The following is a 13,818-nucleotide window of genomic DNA, read 5'->3' on the forward strand; positions in this document are numbered from 1 at the left end:
GAGTGAACGTTTGTCTCCTCGTGTAGAGCCCGACATTCAACTGTGCAAAGCTTATGTTAGAGACTGTAAAGAGACGTGGGGGGTGTGGGCATCCCTGGGGACAAGTGGCATCTCCTCGGTCCATCTGTGACGTGTCCCTGCAGATCCGGAGGCTCGGAAGGGAGCCCTGAGGCCAGAGGAAGATGGTGTGAGCGAGGCCCACCCCGCGTCAGCCCCACATCGGCCCCTTGGGAGCCCGCCCACAGCGGGCACAGCATGAGGCTGCCGGGCAGAGGAGGGGCGGGCAGGGGCTGGGAGTTAGGGCTGTCACCGCTGCTCCTGAAGTGGGCACAGGCCTCACACCTGCCCCGAGGGCGCCTGCAGACACCGCCTGGGTTCTGCAGCGCCTGGTAGCATTACCAGGGGGTGAGAACTGTCACCTCCTGAACTTAGTGCCCTTTGAGGGAAGACCCGTCCCCCTCTCAGGAGGCATGGCCGGTGCCCAGGGCAGCAAGCAGGAGCTGGCAACTCCTCAGAGACTGGGGAGGGGGCTCTGGACCCCCCTCCCAAAGTGTGAGCCTGTACCCTGTGAAATGACTGGGGTCTGTAGAGAAAACCCCAGATTCCAGTTAATGTGGCCGCAAGTCTGTCCCCAGGCAGCGGGGTCTCAGGCTGCTAGCTTCCCTCCCAGGTCATCCTGATGACCCAGCACAGGAGCCAGGGGCACCTCAGACCCTGCTCCGCCCCGGGGACCTCGGGAAAGGCTGACTCTGACTCAGGCCGTCTGGGGTGGGGCCGGAAGTCCAACCTTTCTAGCCAGCGCCCAGGATGTGCTGCTGAGCTGCTGGCCTGGGAGGGGCAGGCATGTGGGGCGGTGTCGGCGGGCTTGAGGTCTAGCTCCAGAGGGCCCGGGGTAAGGGTTTTCCCTGCAGCGTCAGACGTGAAGCACAAGGTGAAGGAAGGGGGCCACGGGGCCTCTAACACCCGCGCAGCGTTCCCACAGCCCCCGGCCTGGAGGGTTCCTAGTCTACCCTGTTCGCGGCCAGCCCACAAAGCCTGTGCGAAACGATGCTTTCCTGGACTTCCTCGGCGACCCAGTGGTTAGGACTCTGTGCTCACAATGCAGGGGACACTGGTTCAAGCCCTGGTCAAGGAACTAAGACCCTACATGCTGCACGGTACAGCCTTTAAAAAGAGTTCTATTTAATATAAATTTTTTAGAAAATAATGCTTTTCTTCCTTTCTTCACTCCCTGAACAGATGCTCACTAAGTGCCTCCATGGAAAGAGGCTGGGTGCTGAGTGTGGGAAAATGTTGTTGGCCGTCAATGCCTTTTTGCAAGCTGGATTTAGGCGTGAGCTCTCCGCCCCCTGGCAGGGACTCCTGCCTGTGGAGATGCCTGTGGAGGTGCCCTGCTGCCAGGCCCTTCACCCTGGCTGCCCTGCCCGGGTTAGAGACGGCTGAGGACTAGAAATGCTCCAGGGGCCCGGGCATCATCCAGGGAGGGGACTTTGCCCAGCCCAGCTGTCGGGTCAAGGTACGCCAGGCAGGCAGAAGTGGGGATGGGGCAGACAGCCTGCCCCACACACAGAGGGGGCCGCTTGGGACCTCAGATCCGCTTCTCCCTGGAAGCCCTCAGCTTCAGGCTGATGAGATGGAAAGGCAAGTTCAGAGGCCTCAAGGCTTCTGAAACAAGCTCTGTCTCGCTTCATCTCCTGTGTGGAGCAGCTGATCCTTCCTCATTTGGCAGCTTTGTAACCATTTCACTTTTGCCATTAAATTGCTTTTAAAAAAGAAAAGTCCATTCTTTCTATGGGAAAAGGGTTTTGGAAAATATTTTATTTTCTTGCACTTTCCTTGAAATGCTCCGTTCACACCCTCCTGTTCAGATAACTGGGGATATTTTTCTTTGACAATACACCAAAAACTTAATAACTGGTAGTTCTTCAAAGGTTATTTCTGACGTAGAATCTAAGATTATCTCCAAAAATGTGTTATGCTCTATTAAAGGGCCAGATCAGAGAAGGCAATGGCATCCCACTCCAGTACTCTTGCCTGGAAAATCCCACGGCTGGAGGAGCCTGGTGGGCTACAGTCCATGGGGTCACTAAGAGTCAGACACGACTGAGTGACTTCACTTTCACTTCTCACTTTCATGCATTGGAGAAGGAAATGGCAACCCACTCCAGTGTTCTTGCCTGGAGAATCCCAGGGACGGGGGAGCCTGGTGGGCTGCCGTCTGTGGGGTCGCACAGAGTCGGACATGACTGAAGCGACTCAGCAGCAGCAGCAAAGGGCCAGATGGCCTTCCCAGGGGGCACCAGTGGTAAAGAACCTGCCTGCGAAGCAGGAGACAGATGCAGGTTCAATTCCTGGGTCGGGAAGATCCCCGTGAGGAGGAAATGGCACCCCACGCCAGTGTTCTTGCCTGGGAAACGCCATGGACAGAGGAGCTTGGGGGGCCACAGTCCACAGGGTCACAGAACTGGACACGACTGGAACCGCCTTAGCACAGCACCAAGGGCCAGACAGTAGATGTTTTCCCCTTTGCAGGCCACGCAGTTTCCGTCTCAGCCGCTCAGCTCTGCCAGGCCGTCACAGAAGCAGCAGAAGACTTAGGCAAGTGTGGCTGTGTGCCATCAAAAATCTACAGAGCCTTTTTTGTAATAAACTTTTTATAAGTAACTGCTGACTTCTTCTCCGTTACGTTAAAATCCGCTGGTCTGTCCTGCACTTGGAATGAATGATTTTGCCCATGCAAGTGCCCTGGGGCTCACTAGACCACACTTTGAGAACTGCTGCTCTGATATTCTTGTTATACAAGGTAATAAGCCTCTTACTAGGAAAGTTACTTTCAGTTGGAGCTTCTGTTTCTTGCAGCCAAAAGCATCTCAGCTGATGAACCCCTGGGTGGTTTCTCAAGTCAGAAATCAATACCAGCTTCTGTCTTGGGCCCTGGGAAGTTGCGAATTGACCACATTCCCCTCCACCAGTTTACGTGCCGTCAGGAGAGGAGAAATAGCAGATGCATGTCCAGACCTAAGAGCCCCTGAGAATCCCCAGCAACTTCGCTGGGCCCCAGAACATCGCAAGAGAACTTCAGGAGCGTCCATGTCTGCCCTGGGAAGGGCAGGGTCAGAGGGGAGAGGGCCAGGGGAACCAAAGCGACGTTGTGTAGGCAACAGGTGTGTGAGCGGGCATCCTCCAGACAGAGAGAGCCAATAAGGAGATTTGTCACCAAACTGGGAGCTGGGGAAGCCCTCCTACCCTCCATCCGCAGGCTCCGGGAGCAGGGGAGTCGCTGAGGTGGCTGCAGTCAGAGACAGTGGGTGGTGCGTGTCCCGGGCTGAGGGCGGAAGACTGAGGCTCCAGCTCAAATGATCAGGCAGAGACAGCAGGTTCTCCTTCCTCCGTCTTTCTGTTCTACTTGGACCTCGATGCATCGGGGGATGCCCAGCACACTGGGAAAAGCAACCTGCTTCACTGGGTTTGCTGAATCATGTGCCAACCTCACCCAGGATCACCACTACAGACCCTCCTGGAATCACATCTACCAACCATCTGGGCCAGCCATGGTCTAGGCAAGGGGGCCCATACAGCGCACACACCCAGAGAACCATCTCAACGGGGCCAGGCAGGGTAAGTCAGCACCAGCTCTCTCCTGGAAGATGACAGGGGATGCGGGCACTGAGAGGCATGAGCTCCGGTGGATGGCGGTGAAGGGGGTGAGAGCCCCTCTCTCGGATGCTCTGGTACCACATCCACAGCCTCTAACTTAGAACCAGCCCTGGGGAGGAGAGGGGAGGCTGAAACCCCGAGTTGACAGATGGCTTCTGAATTGACAAAGATGAACCCACACTGACTAAGTTGAGGTGGTTGTTCCAGCCAACAGAATAGGGGGCTCTTGAGATAGAATTTAAGGCTGATTTTAGAAAACTCAGGACATTTACAAATTTTTAATAAATGTACATTTTAAATTTATGTGCTAAAAATTCATCTTCTCTAACAATGGACAAATTCAAATATTTTTCCACCCTGAAGAAAAAGGATGTATCGTGATCATTTTACTTATATTTCCTAATTATCACTGAGGATAAGTATTATTCGTATGTTATTGGGAGCATTATTTTCGAATCCACCACAGTGCTTTTGAATGATGCGCAATTAACGTTCACAAAATAGAACACTGTAGGGTCTGAAGAGGAACCCACGGCACAGACATGAGCGCCACTGTTTTTACCCTTAAACTGAGATTTACAGTTTGTTCAGCACTGAACAGGGCCACCTAAGGAAGGAACCCCTCTCGTCCAGGCTGCCCTCCTGCCTCTCCACGAGTGTGCGCTGTTCCCATGGACACTGCACTCTGCTCTCACGCACACACCTTCCAGCTCATCCCCATCAGTGGCTGCTGGAGCCAAGGCCAGGCGCCAGGCTGACAGTGCTCGGGACTCTGTACTTCTGGCCTCTCTTCTCTCTCCCGATATTCTCATAAGGTCAACCGGCGCATCTCAGGGTCTAGGTGCCATACAGGCCGAGGCGCTCAGTTCTCCACGTGCCACTTCTTTCCTGTTAAACGGCTTCGGTTTGCACGCCTGCGGGGGTCATCAGCGTTTATAAGTCACTTTTGTTAAAAGCCAGATGGAACACGGGATAAAGAAGGCTGCCTCCAATCTCACCGCGCTAAGGCAAGAGCGTCTTTCTCTTTTTTCTTCTAAAGAGGGTCTGATCCTTCCTCAACAGCACAGACTTACGTACGATGGTGCTGCGTCATTACCTAAGCTCCTCCCCTGGCGCACGGCACGTCCATCTGCTACAAGCATGAGAAGTCACGAAAACAAAGGTATTAGGGGTTTGCATAATCCTTGGCTGCTGTAGAATTCAGATGTCATCACATCTCTTTCTCCTGTTCTCACTTCTTTGTTCGTTTATTTATCAGTGAATATTTACGGTGCTGGGCAGTGGGGTTCACATATTAATAAGACACGCACGGTCCTGCCCGTACAAGCCTCACAGTCCAGGAGGAGAGGCAGAGCCATGGTGCATTTACCCTCCTGAGCCAGGCACTCAGCTCTGCATGAGCATCAGCATAGAGAACACTTGCTTCTTAAAATGGCTCATGAACAGCGTGCAAGCGGCCCGCTGTGTGGCAGTTCCGCCTGTGTTTAGGTTGATGGCGTTGTTTCCTCGAGGCGATACAAGCAAACCACTGGAGGACTGGAAGACTCGCCCTCCACTCTCCGGCGTCTCCAGACACCACTCCCCACTCTGCCTGCCGCAGGACGGCCAGCGGATACAAACGCTCTTTTGAAAGAAGAAAACAATTAAGCATTGAAAATGCAAGGACCAGAAAGCCCAAGACAAAAATAGAACTCTCCAGCCCGCTCTGTGAGCCACATTTCTCACGGCTGGGTTTGAAGGCAGAGTTCTCACCAGGGTGCATCCTGTCTGGACTCTTCTTCCTTAGTAAGGAGGAAGCCACCCAAACAGTAAGAAGCCTCCGCTTTTCCCAGGGGGCCACTCTAGGCCCGTGACGAGGCAGTCTGTTTCATGTTGCCCTGTTTTTTCGCTGCTCAGTTGTGCCCAACTCTTTTGCTCCCCGATGGATTGTAGCCTGCCAAGCTCCTCTGTCCATGGGATTTTGCAGGCAAGAATACTGGAGTGGGTGGCCATTCCGTTCTCCAGGGGATCTTCCCAACCCAGGGAGCGAACCCACGTCTCCTCTGCAAAAGGCATCTCCTGAATTGCAGGCGGATTCGATATCACTGAACCACCAGGGAAGCCCCAGAAACTAATCACTGGTCCTTAAAGTAACTTATTTCCAAAATAAAACTTGAAACCTACGAGTTGAAAGATTAGCAGCCAACACTGCGTCCTCAAATTCCAACAGCCATTAACATTTCGCCCATTGTGTGGCCCTGGCTTGTATGTGTGTGTGCGCACTTTGTGTGAATTATTTGAATGTAGACCACAGACCATCACAACGCTGAATCAGAGCACAGCTTCTGAGGACAAAGACACCCTCTCCCAGGGCCACAAAGCTGCTCACACACGCAGGAAGCATGTCGTTAGTGCACAGGAGCCCCTAGCATCCCGCTGCATCACCGGGGGCTGTGCGCCAGCTGGACCTGGTGCCAGCTTGGCTACCGGGCACCGAGCCCTGACCCCACTCTGCCCCTTGCTGTCCAGGACGAAAGGCCCGACTCGGGGAGGACACCGTCCAGAGAAGCACCAGGCACCTTCTCCCAGCAGCTCAGACCCCTGATGCGGGCACGTTCTCACGGAGGCCACGGCCCTGAGCCCGCGGACCACCCAGGGCCAGGCTGATGCCTGCCTGTCCCGCCCCGGGCCCAGCTGCAGCTGTGGGTGTTTCCAATGGCCGGTGAAGATGTCAGTCGAGCATCATGGGACTGGACCCAGGCATTCTGACTCATTCCTGCACAAGACTCTGCCACGAAAAATGGCTCCCAGCTGCAACGTGCGGGAGCTTGCCTTTCATTAATATTTACGTCAGAAGAGAGCTGCTTGTAACAGCAAATGCACTTCAGCTTCTCAGAAAAGCGCAGGAGATGCTCTGGAGGCAGCGAGGTCAAACCGCTGCAGGTGGGGAGGAGGGTCTGCTCAGGCTCCTGCCCCTCGCCCAAGCCCTCCTCCCCAAGCCTGCCTCGGGGTCAGGGCAGGGGTCAGACTCCTGAGTTCCCCGCAGCCACCTGCAAGGGACCACCACGGGGCAGACGATGACGAAGACAGAGCCCCGGGTGGCCAGGCCCCACGGCACAGATGCTCGCTGGCCCTGGACCCTGTCGCTGTCACGAGAAGGTCCGGGCAGACGGGCTTTGCAGAGACTCCCCCCGTGGGGAAGGGGGGCTGGGGTCAAGGGCACAGGCTCCTGGAGTAGGGTTCTCAGGCTGCAACACCCTGAGGGGAGCCTGCCGTGAAGACAGAGAGCCTGTGGGAAAGCGAAAGGCGGGAGAGGAACAAACAGAAACGGGCTCACTGCTCTGACCGGCGAGAGGCTCAATGAACCTGGTCCTTCAGTGAGTACAAACATCTCGCTGGAAATGGAATCCCAGCGGCAAGCTCTGGGCATTCTGTTTTCACCACATTAACGCCCCGACAAAAGGCCGCAGCGTTGCTGATGCAGGCAAAGAAGGAAAGAATGGACCCTGGATGGACCACCCCCCTCTTTCATGCAGGCAGTCCTGTGGGCTGTGTGATGGTTTCCTAGGAAACAGCATGGATGCGGAACTCAAGGAAATGTGCAGGCAGGCGGCAGGAGACGCAGCAGCTGATTCTTTTCGCTGGTGGTGTGTGATTCTAGGCCATCCTCTTAACCCCGCTGCAGCCGTTTCCTTGTGTCTGAAGGGGAGATCTGATCCCCCTCACGTGTGTGTGTGTGTGTGTAAGCGCCTTGGCTGGCTGGAGGACACCGGGGAGCTCAGTGTGGACTTTCTCCTCCTTTCTACGTGCACTCAGCAGGCATCGCTGAATGACTGGGGTGCAGATCTGATGGAGCAGCAGCTGAGGTGATGAGCGTGAAGAGAGGCCTGTGCACTGGGGTCTGCCCTCTCCACCACAGGGACCTTGGGCCACCACGTGCAGGAGCACGGCTAACCTGATGGATGACCTCAAGCCGACAGCCAGATGGATGGTGAATCCTTCACTGGACCAACACGCCTACCCACCACTGGCCCTCGGAAAGCTGCCCGGGACATGGAGCCCCAGAGTGGCTGGTGCTAGCCAAAATGCACTCACCCAGCCCTCGCATCTGTGCTTAATAATAAATGCTTTGTCTTAGTCAAATTTGGGGGGTTTACATAGCACAAGATGGCAAAATAATCACTCTATCAGGGCTTTCTTCCTGAGATGACCGTACTCCCCACAATATCCTCATCCACATCCTGCTCCCCACTCCGAGAACTGAGGAGAAGCCTGGTGGTTTCAGCTTCTGGAGTAAATACTCAACATGTCCCCTGAGTCAGCCTTCCCCGATGGCTCAGCAATAACGCCTCCTGACAGGAGACGCAGGTTTGATCCCTGGGTCGGGAAGATCCCCTGGAGGAGGAAATGGCAACCCACTCCAGTATTCTTGCCTGGGAAATCCTGTGGACAGAGGAGCCTGATGGGCTACAGTCCATGGGGCTGCAAAGAGTCAGGAGCAGCTGAGTGACCTAACTACCTACCGACCTACCCCTGAATTCAAGAGGGCTGACTACAAGGTTTGGGGGTTCTGGATCCACACAGAAGACCGCCCCTACTTTGGTACAAGCTTGAGGGGGTCCCCAATCCACCCTGTCTCAGTAATTCACCAGAAGGACTCAGAGAACCCACTACAAGCTGTTATACTCTGCTTATGGTCTATTGCGGGGAAAGGGCATGGGTTAAAATCAGGCAAGGGAGGAGCAGCTCAGGGAGGTGTCCAGGAGGCCCCAACAGAGGACCGAGTCATCCTTTCCCCGCGGGAACACAGTCATGCTGACCCCCACGTCGACGTGTGACGGCACGCACGCATTGCTGCCAGCGGAGACAATGCTCTGAGTTCTTCCTGCGGCCTGGCCACCTGCCGCCCACACGCAGCCTCTAGTGCCAGCTCCTCCTGGACGCCCAGGCCTTGGGCCTCCAGTTCCTGGGAGATTGCTCCTGGTGCCTCGTGACCCAGAGCCCCAGCCACAAACCCCGCTAGAGACGGCCGGTGCTCAAAGTCAGACCGGCCGCGCCTGACGGCTGTGGACACCTGCCTCCCACTGCAGCCGCCACCCCAGCCACCTGCTCCCTTGGAACTTCTGCGAGCAGACTGTACCACCGGCCTCAAGACAAACACATCTCAAGCCAGCCCTTCTCTGTGCGGCTGTGGTGCCCACACGTCTACTGAGTCCATGGACCCTGGAGGCCACCACAAGGAAGGCCACTTGCCAGCTCCAGCCCCTCCCAATCCCAGAGCGAGTTCTTCTCGTGGCAGAGAAGGGCCCCGTGTCAATGTTCCTCTCAGCTCCCCAGACCAGCTTCCACCGGGCTGTGCCCCATGCGGGCACCCCTTTAACAGCCCAGTCTTCACTGCCCGTCTGCCTGACCTCAGGGCCAGGCCATTGGCCACAACCTATGAGTCACTGAAAGCCCAAACGCAGAGGCAAATAGCTTGCATTCCAGTCCACTGAGCTGACTGCTTTCTACCTCCTTCAGTTGGGGTGGCTGCTGTCCAGGCAGCGTGCCAGCCGCAAACCGGGCCGCTCTCCTGGCCAATAGAGCGGTTTCTGCAGCAAAACCCAGGCAGCTGCAGGGACCAGGGCTCCTCAGTTGTTCCAGAACCAGTCTACCTCCAGCAGACTGAAGGCCCTCAAGGTGGGGGGACTGGCAGGGGCTCCCGCGGGCCCCCCAACTTCAGAGAGCACTGCAGGAAGACCTTCGTTCTGATCCCATCGGTATGTTGTTTATCCAGTGATAGCTGCTCCCAGACTTGAACCCTACTGGACTTGCCCCCGGGTCTCGTGGATCTTGGCTATCTGTGCCGTTGCCTTGACTAGTCCCCTGGGTGGCATCCCTGTGCCAGCTCAGAGCAGCCTGAGCGCACGCTTGGCTCAGTTCAAGCTCCATCCTAACACACTGCCTTCACTCCGGTCATTACAGACAGCTACCGCCCAGGGACCGCTCAGGGACAGACAGTTGCCTGTTACTCTGCATTTTCTTAGGCATCCAGGGAGCAGGCTCCTCGGGAGCTGGGGCCATCATTTTGAAATTCCCTTGGTGACTTTTACCTCCAATAGCTAACGGCAGCATGGCTCCAGTTCCACAGCTTAGCTGACCTGCGGTCCCCTAGGAGCCACAGGTTCATCTCCCCTACCCGTCACCCTCCCTCTTACGTTTCCGTGAGTCAGGGTCACTCGAGCAAATGCCACTGCTGGCACCAACCGTGAAGCCTCTGGGCTGACTGTGAGGTCAGAGGGAATGGCCTCCAGGACTAGTCTTACTTCTGATAGCAACTGCAAGGGCAGAGGTCCCCGGGACGGCCCTTAGGCTGGACGGCTCGCTGGGAGGACCGGCAGAACTGGCTGAGGGCTGTTCCACTCACAGTTCTGCTTGTTTACAGGGAAAGGATGCAGAAATCAGCCAAGGGGAGAGGGCAAAGGCTGAGCCTGGGGAAGGACCTGACGCCGTCTCTGTGTCGTCCCACGGGGTCGGGACACGCATCCACGCGGGACGAAGGGCACGGAGAACGGCTGGCCCGGGCGCTTACCTGAGTCCTGTGCTCAGAGCGCCTCTTGGGCACATTTGAGGATGGCCCTGCCCACCCACTCGACCCCGTCACCCCCTCACCACACGCTGCAGGCCGCCTTTCGCACTCAGTTCAATCACCTGCCCTCAGGGAGACCCCGGGGGAGAGGCTGGAAGCGGGCCTGGAGCAGCTGGGGCAGGAAACTCAGACACCCTAGGATCTGCGACGTAGGGCCAGGTTTGGGCAATACGACCTCTTGGTTTTACAAGGTCTCCCCTCGGGCAGGGTGTGGCCAACATAGGGAAGACCACGCCTGCACGTGAGCAGACCCTGTTACTCTGCCGGTCTTATTTACCAGCCCTTATCTAATCTTTGACCAAACGGCCTTCTTTTATCAGCAGGACCACTGTTACCTCTGATTTCGGTTTCCAGGCACTGCTGCTGCTGCTGCTAAGTCGCTTCAATCGTGTCCAACTCTGTGTGACCCCGCAGATGGCAGCCCACCAGGCTCCCCCGTCCCTGGGATCCTCCAGGCCAGAACACTGGAGTGGGTTGCCATTTCTTCTCCAATGCATGAAAGTGAGAAGTGAAAGGGAAGTTGCTCAGTCGTGTCTGACTCTTAGCGACCCCATGGACTGTAGCCCACCAGGCTCCTCCATCCATGGGATTTTCCAGGCAAGAGTACTGGAGTGGGGTGCCATTGCCTTCTCCGTTCCAGGCACTAGAGGACCCGAAAGCTCTCTGTGGCCGTCTTTATGGAACTCAAGCACACTACAGCTACGAGCCGACGTGCAGAATCAGGCCGCAGGAACAGGCTTTGACCTTCCTTCCTTGCCAGGTGCTCAAGAGGCCTTGGAACGAGAGACTAAGGGATCTGCGGACTCGTCTGGTGGTCCAGCAGCCGAGACTGCATGCTCCCAGTGCAGGGGGCCCAGGTTCGGTCCCCAGTCAGGGAACCAAATCCCACAGGCCGCGACCAAGAGTTCCCATGCCGCAGCTAAGACCTGGTGCAGCACCAAATAAAATAATTTAAAGAGAGAGACTAAGGGCTCTGGGGGCTCTCATGTGAATACCTGTGTCTGGAGCCGCTCAGCCGAGTGCCAGAAGCGCACGCCTTCCACACTCTGCTTCAGGATGCGACCAGCACAGAGGACAGTCTTACCAGACATTCACGTCATCTCCAGAGACTCCGGGGACTCAGCAAACGGCCCTCCACAGCTGGCCGGCACTGGACGTGGTCCCAGCTGACCATAGGGGCCCTGGAGCAGAGGTCAGGAGTAACGGCCGCGCGGGCGTCCTCATGCATATCTGCGCCACCAGCCGAAACGCTGCAAACTGAGAGACCATCACATCGCCACTGCCCTTCCCACTCTGCCCTTGAAATACGCTTCAGGCCCAGTATCTCAGAGTCCTCTCAACAGCTCCCTTCCTGTGTTTTCCTCCCTAATTAACCTAGAATTTTTGTTAAAATAACATTCCTGAGCACCCCTTGTGAAAGCCCCAGTCTCTAAGACCCTCTAACAGCATCGGTTCAGGAACTTTGCTCAGCAGATGACAACAGGGCCAACAAGAAACTGGAAGTCCACCCAGCCCTGAAAACCAGTCAACCCGTGTCCACCGCACACTGACCCTAACTCGTCCCTCGGAGCGTCTGACCACAGACTGGATCTGTACGAAACACCAGGAGCGATGGCCGGGTCTTCAGAGCTGCCCACATCTTACCCGACATTGGCCAGCCTCCCTGCATGGGCCGCAGGCTGAAACAAGCGCACAGGTGAAGACTGTACCCTTGATGGTTCAGGCTGCCGGTCTGCTAACGGCAGAGAACATTTTCCGGCTGCAACCAGCTGATTTTACACTGGCTTGCTCTCCCTGCCTCGCTCCCTGGAGTGGTCCCAACTCTGGCCACTGCCCCCAGAGGTGACTGTCCATCTGCTGGGATGCTCAGCCCTGCCTGGGGGCCCAGCCTCCCGAGCATCTGCAGCCATGACCCCTCCTCTTCCTCCAGGGCCCCTCCCAGCTTCCCGTCTGTCTCCCTGACATGGCTGCACAGAAGCTGCTGGAGGAATGGGCCTGTCTGCGGCTCCCTGCCTGTCTGACCACAGTGCCACTGTTCCAAGGATGGGAGAGGAAGGGAAGGGCCGTCGTGCTGACACCTAGGATGCCAGACCATCACGTGCTTCTTTCTCCATCTCCAGTTTTGGGAAGTCATCAGCGATGAGCATGGCATCGACCCCACTGGCAGTTACCATGGAGACAGTGACTTGCAGCTGGAGAGAATCAGCATGTACTACAACGAGGCTGCTGGTGAGGACTGCCGCGGGCTCGGGCCCCTCTCCCGTTCCGCTCCCTGGCAGCCCCAGTGTAGCAGGAACACACACACAACAAAGAAAGGCTTCCTGCGTGCATTTAAATGTCAGCCGCTCAGAATACCCTCAGAGCCCCCGAAGTCCCCTGCATTCGGGTCATGACCGGGAAGGCCCTCACCTCCCTTTGTAGAGCAGAAACCTCCTCTAATCTCTTGCTGGAATTTTCTGGGATGAGCTCTGCCTGGAGAGGCACAGAGAGCAGGGCATTGCCTGATTGCTCTGCGAGCGCCAGGTCTGAGTCCTGCTCTGTCCCCGCAGGTAACAAGTATGTGCCTCGGGCCATCCTGGTGGACCTGGAGCCGGGCACCATGGACTCCGTCAGGTCTGGACCCTTCGGCCAGATCTTCAGGCCCGACAACTTCGTGTTTGGTATGTAGGGGTGATGTGTGGGCCCTGGCTCAGTGGGCCCCTTTCCTCCTGATGCCATGGGGGTCACTGCTGGGTGCCTGGGGGAGGCTGTGTGTCCACAGAGGCCCCGAGTCCCAGCCTCACTGTCCCTGGTCCATGGGCTGTCAGCTCTCTGGCCCTTGTCCACACAGCTCAAAGGCCAGGGTCAGCCTGCAGAGGCTGCCGCAGCCCTCCCACTGCAGAACAGAACAAAGAGTGAAGGGAAGCTTCCAGCGGCAGTTCACACATCCGGTGCCACGAGCCGTGGAGCCCGGGGTCCTGGTTCGGCCGCTAAACTGGGGGCCCTGCTCCTCACGCTCGTCAGACCCTTGCCGTTTCCATGCCGCCCGGGCTTTCCCATCACTGGACAAACACCTCCACGCTCTCCCTGGACCCATGACCCAGGACGCTGGGTCCTCTACTGTTTGGGTGCGGGGGACCCTGGGTGGATGGTTCTGGTTGAGAGCTGTAACGAGCCAGCTTCCTGGCGGCCGCCTCGCTCTGCTGACTCACGTGAGGCTGTGTCTTTGTGGAGAGGCACCGCGCCCTTCCTGCCTCACTGCTTGTAGCGCTGGTGCTATAGGGGAATGCCACCGGTCATTTCGGAGGACCCGTGACAACAGGCAAGCCTTTCGAGGAGCCGAGGCCAAAGGCGCAGGTAGTGAGCAGAAGCTGAGCCGGCCCTCTGACTCCGGGCGCCTCCACCCTTCCCTCTGCTTGCATCTGATTGAAAGGGTTTAAATACTGGACAAAGGCCTGAGCAAACTGACCGTGAACACGGGGCCCTTCCTTCAGAACCAGGTCCGGGCTCAGGCAGTAATGTAACGCCTTCCCCTATAGCACCAGCGCTACAAGCAGTGAGGCAGGAAGGGCGCG

General features: G+C 56.9%; 1 long non-coding RNA gene across 1 annotated transcript; it reads right to left on the bottom strand.

Annotated features, from left to right (window-relative positions):
- Positions 1 to 1,797: 1,797 nt before the first annotated feature.
- Positions 1,798 to 12,516, bottom strand: LOC132658277 (uncharacterized). Its single transcript, XR_009597689.1, has 2 exons — positions 11,816 to 12,516; positions 1,798 to 11,521 (listed from the first exon to the last, which is right to left on the bottom strand). It is a non-coding gene; the product is annotated as an uncharacterized LOC132658277 (long non-coding RNA).
- Positions 12,517 to 13,818: the final 1,302 nt, after the last annotated feature.

The sequence above is a fragment of the Ovis aries genome, chromosome 20 (assembly GCF_016772045.2).
Source record: "Ovis aries strain OAR_USU_Benz2616 breed Rambouillet chromosome 20, ARS-UI_Ramb_v3.0, whole genome shotgun sequence".
In the NCBI taxonomy this organism is placed as follows: domain Eukaryota; kingdom Metazoa; phylum Chordata; class Mammalia; order Artiodactyla; family Bovidae; genus Ovis; species Ovis aries.